At 33.9% G+C, this 9,543-nt stretch overlaps 1 pseudogene; it reads left to right on the top strand.

Moving 5' to 3' along the window:
* The first annotated feature begins 394 nt into the window (after positions 1 to 394).
* LOC111759023 (NEDD8-conjugating enzyme UBE2F pseudogene) lies at positions 395 to 9,167 on the top strand (annotated as a pseudogene).
* The last annotated feature ends 376 nt before the right edge of the window (positions 9,168 to 9,543 follow it).

Genomic DNA, 9,543 nt, shown 5'->3' with positions numbered 1-9,543 from the left:
TATAAAATTGAGTAAAGTGTTTTTCTGTTTTTAAAAAATGGAAGTAAAAGATTATGTCAGATGTACTGTGAAGTCAAGAAAATGCAGCTTGAGACTCAACCACTAGTATGTCAATGGATATTGAATCATTAGTGATCTTGACAAAAGATGTTGGAATGCCTTCAAGAGAGTGTGGAAATTGGGGAAGTAGAGACAGTTGACATAATTTCTTCAATGAGTTTTAATACAAAGGGAAGAAGAGAAATAAGACAGTGACTTAATCAATATTTAGGGTCAACAGAGGGATTATCTTTAACAGTGAGACATACATTTGCATATTTATATGCCACTGGGAATGACCCAGAAAGGAGAAAAACTGGAGATGCAGGGGACGAAGGGGAGAATTACCCGTACGATGTCCTTAAGCAGACAAGAAGGTATGAATCCAGTGAAGAGGTTGACAAAAAAGGTACGGATCCAGTGAGCGCAGGGGCTCAGTCAGAGTCTGAAGATTTTGCCCAATTAAATAGGGAAGAAGGCAGAATACATAAGACTAGGACAATAGTCTGGTAGATTTGATGACAGGAAAAATTAGGATTTTCCCTCCTGTAGCTTAAATTTTCTCAGTGAAAGAAGAAAATACTGGTCATCAACTGAGCTGAAAAGGAGGGAGTAGGAGCTAGAAAGAGGGGTATACTGAATTGAATATGGTAGTGTTTCCCAAATATTATTGTGCATCGTAATCACTTAGCTTGTTGAAGCAGATTTCTACACCCTACTACATATATTTTGGTTAAATCCATCTAGGATGAAGCTTTTAAATTTGCATTTCTCATAAGATTTCAGGTGACGCTGATGCTACTGTCTGTGAAATCATTTTGAGACCACTGGCATTTGTAAATGTGGTAGAATTACAAGGCAGTAGTGAGAGCTTACTTGAAGTTTTGAGTCTTGCATTTAATGAGAAACTTGGAAGGATTGGCGTTTCCGTCAGCCATAAACTGTGCATGGATAGAAATATGGAATAAATACAGTAGTATTCAACCAAAGTTGTGACTTTCTAAGTGAATTAGGAGGGAAATAAAAGAAAAGTAGTTAATAATTTGTGCAAAGGAGCAATTATCAAAATAAATGATAAATTTATCTGGATGAAAAGGAAACTGAGAAGAGCAAAAAGGTATCACACCCAGAGAAATAGATTAGTTTACAATCATAATCTTTCTCATGAATTATCTCAAACTGCCACAGAATGTTTGTTACCTTGTTATTGAGTTTTGAGAAGGTGTTTTTTTAATTTATTTTAATTTTTATTTTTATGCTTTGGATACAAGGCTCTGCCTGCATTTTAACTCTCTTAATGTCTTTTGAAGAGTGGATATTTTAAATTTGGGTGAAGTCCAATTTATCGATTTGCTTTTTGTGGATTATCTTCCTGTATCACATTTAAGGAGTCTTTGCTTAGTATAAGATCACAAAGGTTTTCTCTTTTGTTTTCTTTGGAAGCTTTATATTTTAGATTTTATACTTTGGTCTATAATCTGTTATAAGTTAAATTTGTATATCATTCAAATTATGTATTGAAGTTAGTTTTTTCACATATCCACATCCAAATTTTGTAGCACCATTTGTTGGAAAGACTGTCCTTACTCCACTTAATTGCCCTCACACTTGTCAAAAATCAGTTATCCATATATATTTTGTATTTATTTCTGGACTTGAGTCTGTTCCATTGATCTATTTGTCTATTTTTATGCAATGCCACACTGTCTTGATTATTGTAGCTATTACATATTACATCTTGAAATCAGTGATGCCATTTTGTTAGTCCTTCAACTTTATTGTTTTTAAGTTGTTTTGGTTACTCTAGGTCTTTTGAATATCTGTATAAATTTTAGTATTCATTTCTTGACTTGGATTTTGATTGGGATTATGATGAATCAATAGATGAATTTAGAGAAAATAGCCATCTTAAAAACAGCACATCTTCAGTATTGATTATTCCAACCCATGATGGAATAGCACTCCATTTACTTATGTTTTCTTTAATTTCTCTCAGCAATACTATTAATTTTCAGCATATAGGTCTGTCCCATACTTTATCAGATATATAAAAAAATCACAGTTTTTGGTAAAATTGTAATTTAAAAATTAATTTCTGATTTTCTGATTTTTGGTGTATATAGAAATAAAGTTGGCTACTATATATTGGTCTTGTATCTTGCATTCTTGTTAATCTCATTTAAGTATTGTGTCAGGTGTGATTTTCTTTTTTTTCTAAATGCCCTTTATCAGGTTGAAGAAGAGTCCTTCAATTTTTAACTTCACAAGGAATATTTATTAGAAGTGGATACTGGAATTTATCAAATGCTTATCTGCATCTGTTAAGACAATGATATATTTTTTTCTTTCTTAGTTTATTAATACGGTGAATTATATCAACTAATTTTTTAAAATTTTAGAGTTTTTTAAAATTAAAGGCAGTTTTAGAATTACAGAAAAATTTCAAAGGTATTAAAGATTTCTTACATATCCCACACCTAGTTTCCCATATTATAGTATCTTATACTAGTATAGCTCATTTGCTTCAATCAATGAACGAATATTGATGTATTTTATTAACAAAAGCCTATATTTTATTCATTTTTCTTTGGTTTTTACCTAACATTCTTTCTGTCCCAGGATCCTATCCAAGATACTACATTACATTTAGTCATAATGTTTGCACAGGCTCTACTTGGCTGTGACAGTTTCTCAGATTTCCTTGTTTATGATAATATTGACAGATCTAATGAATACTGATCAGATATTTTGTAGAATGTCTTTCAATTGGAATTAGTCTGATGCTTTTCTCATACTTAGAATGGGGTTATGGGATATTGCAGGAGAAATATAGAAATAAAGTATCATTTTCATCACATGATATCAGGGGTACATACTGTGAAAATAACTGATGGCTGTTAAGGTTGACTTTGATTTCTTTGCTGAGGTAATGTCTGTCAAATTTCTCCATTGTGAAGCCACTCCGTAATTTTTCCCCTTTCCATTTTGTACTCTTAGTTTCTCCATTGTGAAGCCACTCTGTAATTTTTCCCCTGTCCATTTTGTACTCTTAGGAAGGAAGTCACTAGGCTCAGACCAAACTTAAAGTGTGGAGAATTATGCTGCATCTCTTCAAAGATAGAATATTTACATAATTTAATTTGAATTCTTCTGCATGGCAGTTTGTCTACCCTCTCCCTACCATACACATTTTTTTATTTAATCATTTATTTATCTGTATGGTCTCTTGGAGATTTATATTCTGCTTTGTGTTACAATCCAGTACGCTTTATATTTGTGATATAATCCAATAATACATAATTTTGTTACTTAAATAGTTACAGCTTTGGCCCTTGGGATCACTTTAATTGGCTCTTGTGTCCCTTTGGCGTACTTGCATGGTTTTGGATTTTTTTTTTCTTTTGAGCCTGTCTTACTTTCTTGTACTACAAAACACTCTAGGCTAATCGTGTTTATTTCCAGCTTTAGTCTTTGAGTCAGTCATTTGTTAAGGAGCCCTGGTTCCTTTTATTGAAGCATGGTTTTAGAATCAAAGATCTGAGACCTGGGTATATATATTGATACTGGCCCTGGAGAATCATTGCTTCTAGGCTTGATTGATGTTTTAAATTTTGAATCAACCTTGTATTTCTGGGACAAATCTTATTTGGTAATGGTATATGATCATTTTTATAGATATATCATTAAAATGATATAGTAATATTTTGTTTAGATTATTTGTGTTCATGTTCATGAGGTTTATAGGTCTGTAGTTTACTTTTCTTATAATAGTTGTCTGATTTTAGTTCCAGTTAATGGTTATAGGAACAGTTGAAAAGTATTCACTTACCTTTAATTTTCTGGAAGAGTTGTAGAGAATTGATATTATTTTATCTGTCAATATTTAGTAGAAAAAAAAACAACAACAACAAAAATAAAAAAATAAAAAAATAAAAATATTTGGTAGAATTCACTAGTGAAGTTCTGGATTTGGGAAGGAGTTCCCTATGAATTCAACTTATTTCATATATTTAGGACTACTCAGGTTACCTATTTCTTTATGGGAACTTGGGTAGCTTGTGTCTTACAAGGAATTTGCCCATTTCATCTAAGTTATCAAATTTATAGGCAAAAACTTGTTCTTAATATGTTCTTATTACCTTTTTAAAATCAATAGAATCTGTAGAATATCACCTCTTTCATTCCTGAATTGTTCATTGTATTTTTCTTTTTCCTGATTCTTTTGCCTAGCTCTTTTTAAATTTGTTGATTTTCTCAAAGATCTAGTGTTTTGTTTTACTGCTGCTCTATTTCACTGGTTTATATATTGATCTCAATATTATTTCCTGTCATCTGATTTCTTTAGAAATAATTTGATCTTCTGTTTCTAGCTTTTTAAAGTGAAAACTGAGGTCATCGATTTGAGACCCTTTTTCATTTCTGTGTTTTGTTATTTTGTGCTATAAATTTATCCTTAATATTCTTTAAGTGACACTTCACAAATTCTGATTTCCATAATCATTGAGTTCAAATAATTTCCAATTTTCTTTTTGATTTCATCTTGACCCACATGTTATTTAGAAGTTTGTTATTTTGTTTCCAAATATCTGGAGGTTTGCCAATATCTTTCTGTAAAATCAGTCTAATTTAATTCCACTTTGTCCAGAAAAAATATTTAGTAGGGTGTGAATCCATTTAAATGGATGAAACTTGTTTAAATTTCCAGAATATGGTGACTTTTTATTATTCTGTGGGCATGTGAATAAAATGTACTCTGATTTTATTGGGTGGAATATGCTTTAGTGGCCTTTAGGTCAAGTTGGTTGTTAGTATTGTGCATATCTCTCTCTTAGGAAAACTATATAGTATTTCAAAAGACTAACATGCCTATATAATTTTCTTTCTTCCTTTCCTGACTTCAATGCCTTTTATTTTTCTTGCACAATTATCTCTAAACACAGCAGCCTCCTTTACGCTATATTTTAGCCACACAGGCCTCCTTGTTATTCCTTAAACATACCAAGAAATTTTCAGCACCTGGGTTTTTGCATTTTCTATTCCCTCATCTAAAATATTCTGGGAAGGAGATTTGGCTCAAAGGATAGAGCGTCCACCTACCACATGGGAAGTCCAAGGTTCAAATCCAGGGCCTCCTGACCCATGTGATGAACTGACCCATGTGCAGTGCTGATGTGTGCAAGGAGTGCCATGTCATGCAGGGGTGTCTCTGTGTAGGGGAGCCCCATACACAAGGAGTGCACCCCATAAGGAGAGCTGCTCAGTGCAAAAAATGTGCAGACTGCCCAGGAGTGGCACCACATATGCGGAGAACTAACGTAGCAAGATGACACAGCAAAAAGAGACACAGATTCCGGGTGTGGCTGACAAGAATACAAGCGGACACAGAAGAACACACAGTGAATGGATACAGAGAGCAGACACCGGGGGGTGGGGCGGTGGGGAAGAGGAGAGAAATAAATTAAAAGTAAATAAATAAATCTTTAAAAAAATAAAAATAAAATATTCTTTCCCTAGGGCATGGTCAAATCCATCGTCAGCTTGAAGACTCTGATCTGATATCATATTAATAGTAAAGTCGCTCCTTATTAATCTACAAAACATAGTGAGCCCCATCAATTCTCCTTTTGTCAATTACCTCATATTTTCTGTACATCATATATATTTTATTTTGGTTTATTTATTTGTTGTTTATCCTCAAGACACTAAAACATAACTTCCAGTGGGGAAAGGGAATTATTTGTTTTTATTTGTGGCAAAGCAGGGCTTGGCAAATGACAAAAAATATCTGAAAAAATAAATATTTTTATGAGTTTAAAACTATGTTCCTGAGGGATTGTAGGAAGAGGGCACAGCAGAGGGCTCCAGGACTCAGTTCTATTACCAGAACAACTCTTAAACAGGCAGGAAATGTCTGAAGCAACTATTTTTGAAACTATATAGGCAAGAAAAATACTAAACAGCATCCAGGTCAGCAAAGAAGACCACAATGTGGACATACTGAACAAAGCCTATAAGAAAATTGACCTAAAAAATGCTCAAGGAGATGAAGGAAAATACAAAGAAAGTACTAAAGGATGTCAGGAAAACAATGAGTGAGCAACATCATAATCTTAGTAAAGAGATAGAAATTTTAAAAACAAAGCAAACAGAAATACTGGAGTTGAAGATCACAATAACAGAAACAAACTATTCCCAGGAGAATTTCAAACAGAGATTGGAGGTAGCAGAAGGAAGAATCAATGAACTTGAAGACAAAGCACTCGAAGTGAGTCAGACTGAGGACCAAAAAGAAAAAAGAATTATTAAAAGTGATAAAAGCCTAAGATCCCTCTGCAACACCATCAAACATACCAATATATACATTATGAATTTCCAGAAGTAGAAGAGAGAAAGGGGAAGAAAGAATATTCAAAGAAATAATGACAGAGAACTTCCAATACTTAGCAAAAGATGTGAATATGTACATCCAAGAAGCCCAGATAACACCAAGCAGGATAAACATGAAAAATAATACACCCCATCATATATTGATCACACTAATGAATGTAAAGGACAAGGTGAGAGTTCTGAAAGCTGCAAGAGGAAAGCATTACTATATGCAAGGGATTCCCAACTAGATTGAGTCCCTATTTCTCATCAGAAACCAAAAAGGCAAGAAAACAGTGAAACATTTAAACATTTAAAGAGTGAAAGAAAACAAATGCCAACTGAGAATATTATATCCAGTGAGACTATCTGTCAAAAATGAGGGAGAGATTAAGACATTCTCAGACAAAAACTAAAGGACTTCATTACCAGTAGACCTGCTCTAGAAGGAATGGTAAAGGGAGTTCTTTAGACTGAAAAGAAAGGACATCAGACAGTGTTCATAATGACATAAAGAAATAAAAAACCTGTGTTAAAGGTAATGGTTTTAATAATTGTAAGTGCCAGTATTATTGTATTGTATTGGTTGGTGTGTAACTCCACTTCTTACTTCTTACAGGAGCTAAAAGGCAAATGTATAAAAATAATGATAAATCTATGTTTTTGACATACAACATACAAAGATATAAGTAGTAACAAGAACAAAATATGGTGGGGTGACAGAAGGGTATAGGAAAAATAGATGTGCATGCTATTACAGTTAAGATTGTATCAAACCAAATATGATTTTTATATATTTAGAATACTAAATTTTGACCCTATGGTAATCACAAGGAAAATAGATGAAAAATGTACCTGGATGTAAAGGAGAAGCAACTCAATATGGTAAAACACAAAAATCAAGTAAATATAAATGTAAGCATTAATGGAAGAAGTGAGGGACAAGAAAGGTATAATTCTTACAAAGTCTAAATGGCAAAATGATAGAAAAAAGTCCTGTATTATCAGTAGTGATTTTAAATGTAAATGAGTTAAACTCTCCAGTCAAAAGTCAGAGATTGACAGAATGGATTAAAATGTATGACCCAATTATATGTGACCTGCTAGAGATTCACCTTATATTCAAAGATGCAAGTAAGTTGAGGTGAAAGGATGGAAAAATATATACAATGCAAAGACTAGCCAAAAGACAGCTGGGGTGGGTATTGTGAGATTGGATAAAATAGACTTTATGTCAAAAACAATTATGAGGAAAAAGATGGTCATTATATACTGATAAAGGGGATAATTCAATAGGAAGATGTAAAAATTATAAACATATCTGCACCTAACAGCAGAGATCCAAAATATATGAAGCAACTACTTACAAGTTTGAAGGGACAAATTGAAAGTTCTACACTAGTCATAGGAGACTTTAACTCTCAATAATCAGTAGAGCATCTAGTCAGAAGACCAATAAGAAAGTACAGGATTTCAATGATACACTAAACCAACTAGACATCTCAATTGATGCAGAAAGTCATTTGACAAAATCCAGTACTTGTTCTTGATAAACACCCTTAGAGCACTAGGAATAGAAGATAACTTCCTCAACATGATAAGGAGCATAAATGAAAAGTCCACAGCCAACATCCAACTCAATGGTGAAAAACTAAAAACATTCCCTCTAAGATTAGGTAGTAGACAAGGATGCTCACTGTCACCACTGTTATTCAACATTGTATTGGAAGTTCTTGCCAGAGCAGTTAAGCAGGAAAGAGAAATAAAATTCATCCAAATTGGAAAGGAAGAAGGAAACTTTCCCTATTTGCAGATAACATGATATAGAAAATCCTGAAAAATATACAACAAAGCTCTAAGAGGTAATAAATGAATTCAGCAAAGTGGCAAGGTACAATTTCAATACCCCAAAATCAATGATGTTTTTATATACAAGCAATGAACAATTGGAAAAAGAAATCAAAAGAAAAAAAATTCCATTCACTATAGCAACTAAAAGAATAAAAAATCTAATAATAAATCTAACCTTGGAAGTAAATGATTTATACACAGAAAACTACAAAACCTTGCTGAAAGAACCGGCCTAGAACCCCAGAACCAGTGTGCTATGAGAGGCTGCACCTGGCCATCATGCTGCCAGCTGGACATGGTATTGGGCACAGGAGTGCCTCTCCTGTCACCATGTGCCCAGGAGACACACCAACCTGTAGAAAGCAGTAAACAGTGAAGGTAGCAGTAATGCTAACTCTGGAAAGAAAATTGGAGCAGACAGTCTTAAAGGGTCCCGAATGGCAGCCACAGCTTCAGGCTCTTTTTGGAGGACCTCTGTGAGTGGCAAGCTGCTTGTTAAAGGTACATGTAAGATGCATTTTCCTGATCCAAACAGGCCTCACTGCTTTCAGCTAACTGTAACCTCAAGTGACAGTTACTACCAGGGTAGAAAATTTCAGTTTGAAACTAAACTTTCTGATGCATATAACATTGTGCCTCCCAAAAACAAATTGTTTGGCCAGAATCTGACACCCCAATATCACAGAGACAGGGAAAATGTGATTAGGTTTACCTAGAGAACATTCAATTCCCAGCACTGGCTGGGCTTTCAGGAGAACATTAAAGGATGTGATTTGGGGATTAAACTCTATTTACTGACCTTATTGAATTTTGATGATCCATTGAATATTGAAGCCATAGAACATCATTTGTGGGGCAAGGAGGACTTCCAGAGTAAAGTTAAAGACTAGATTAAATTTTATACCAGATGATTCAAGAAAATCACAGGACCATGGATTTTATATTAGAGATGTGCCTCTCTAACTTAAAACAACAAGGTTAGCCTTCCTGTCCCTGACCCCATGCCCCCTCTAAGTATCCCTGGATATTAGTACATGTCCATGTCCCAAAGAAAAAAATGCTAACTGCCCATTTTCGATGGAGAATTCAACATAAATACAGCCAGATAATGTGTTTTGGGTTCTAGAGAGTTGTCTGCCTACCTTGACATGTTTACTTTTTCAAAACTACATGTATAGGCTGTTTTCATGACATTCTTGAGAAGTCTTAATGAACTAAAAACTGAAGCTAGAACTTGCTAACCCTTTTCCCAAATGTTAGTTTCCCGCACAAGTGCTGCTAATGATG

Source organism: Dasypus novemcinctus, chromosome 1, assembly GCF_030445035.2.
Source record: "Dasypus novemcinctus isolate mDasNov1 chromosome 1, mDasNov1.1.hap2, whole genome shotgun sequence".
Lineage (NCBI taxonomy): Eukaryota > Metazoa > Chordata > Mammalia > Cingulata > Dasypodidae > Dasypus > Dasypus novemcinctus.
Note: the sequence above shows the minus strand (reverse complement) of the source record. Positions and strands in the feature narration are given on the sequence as shown.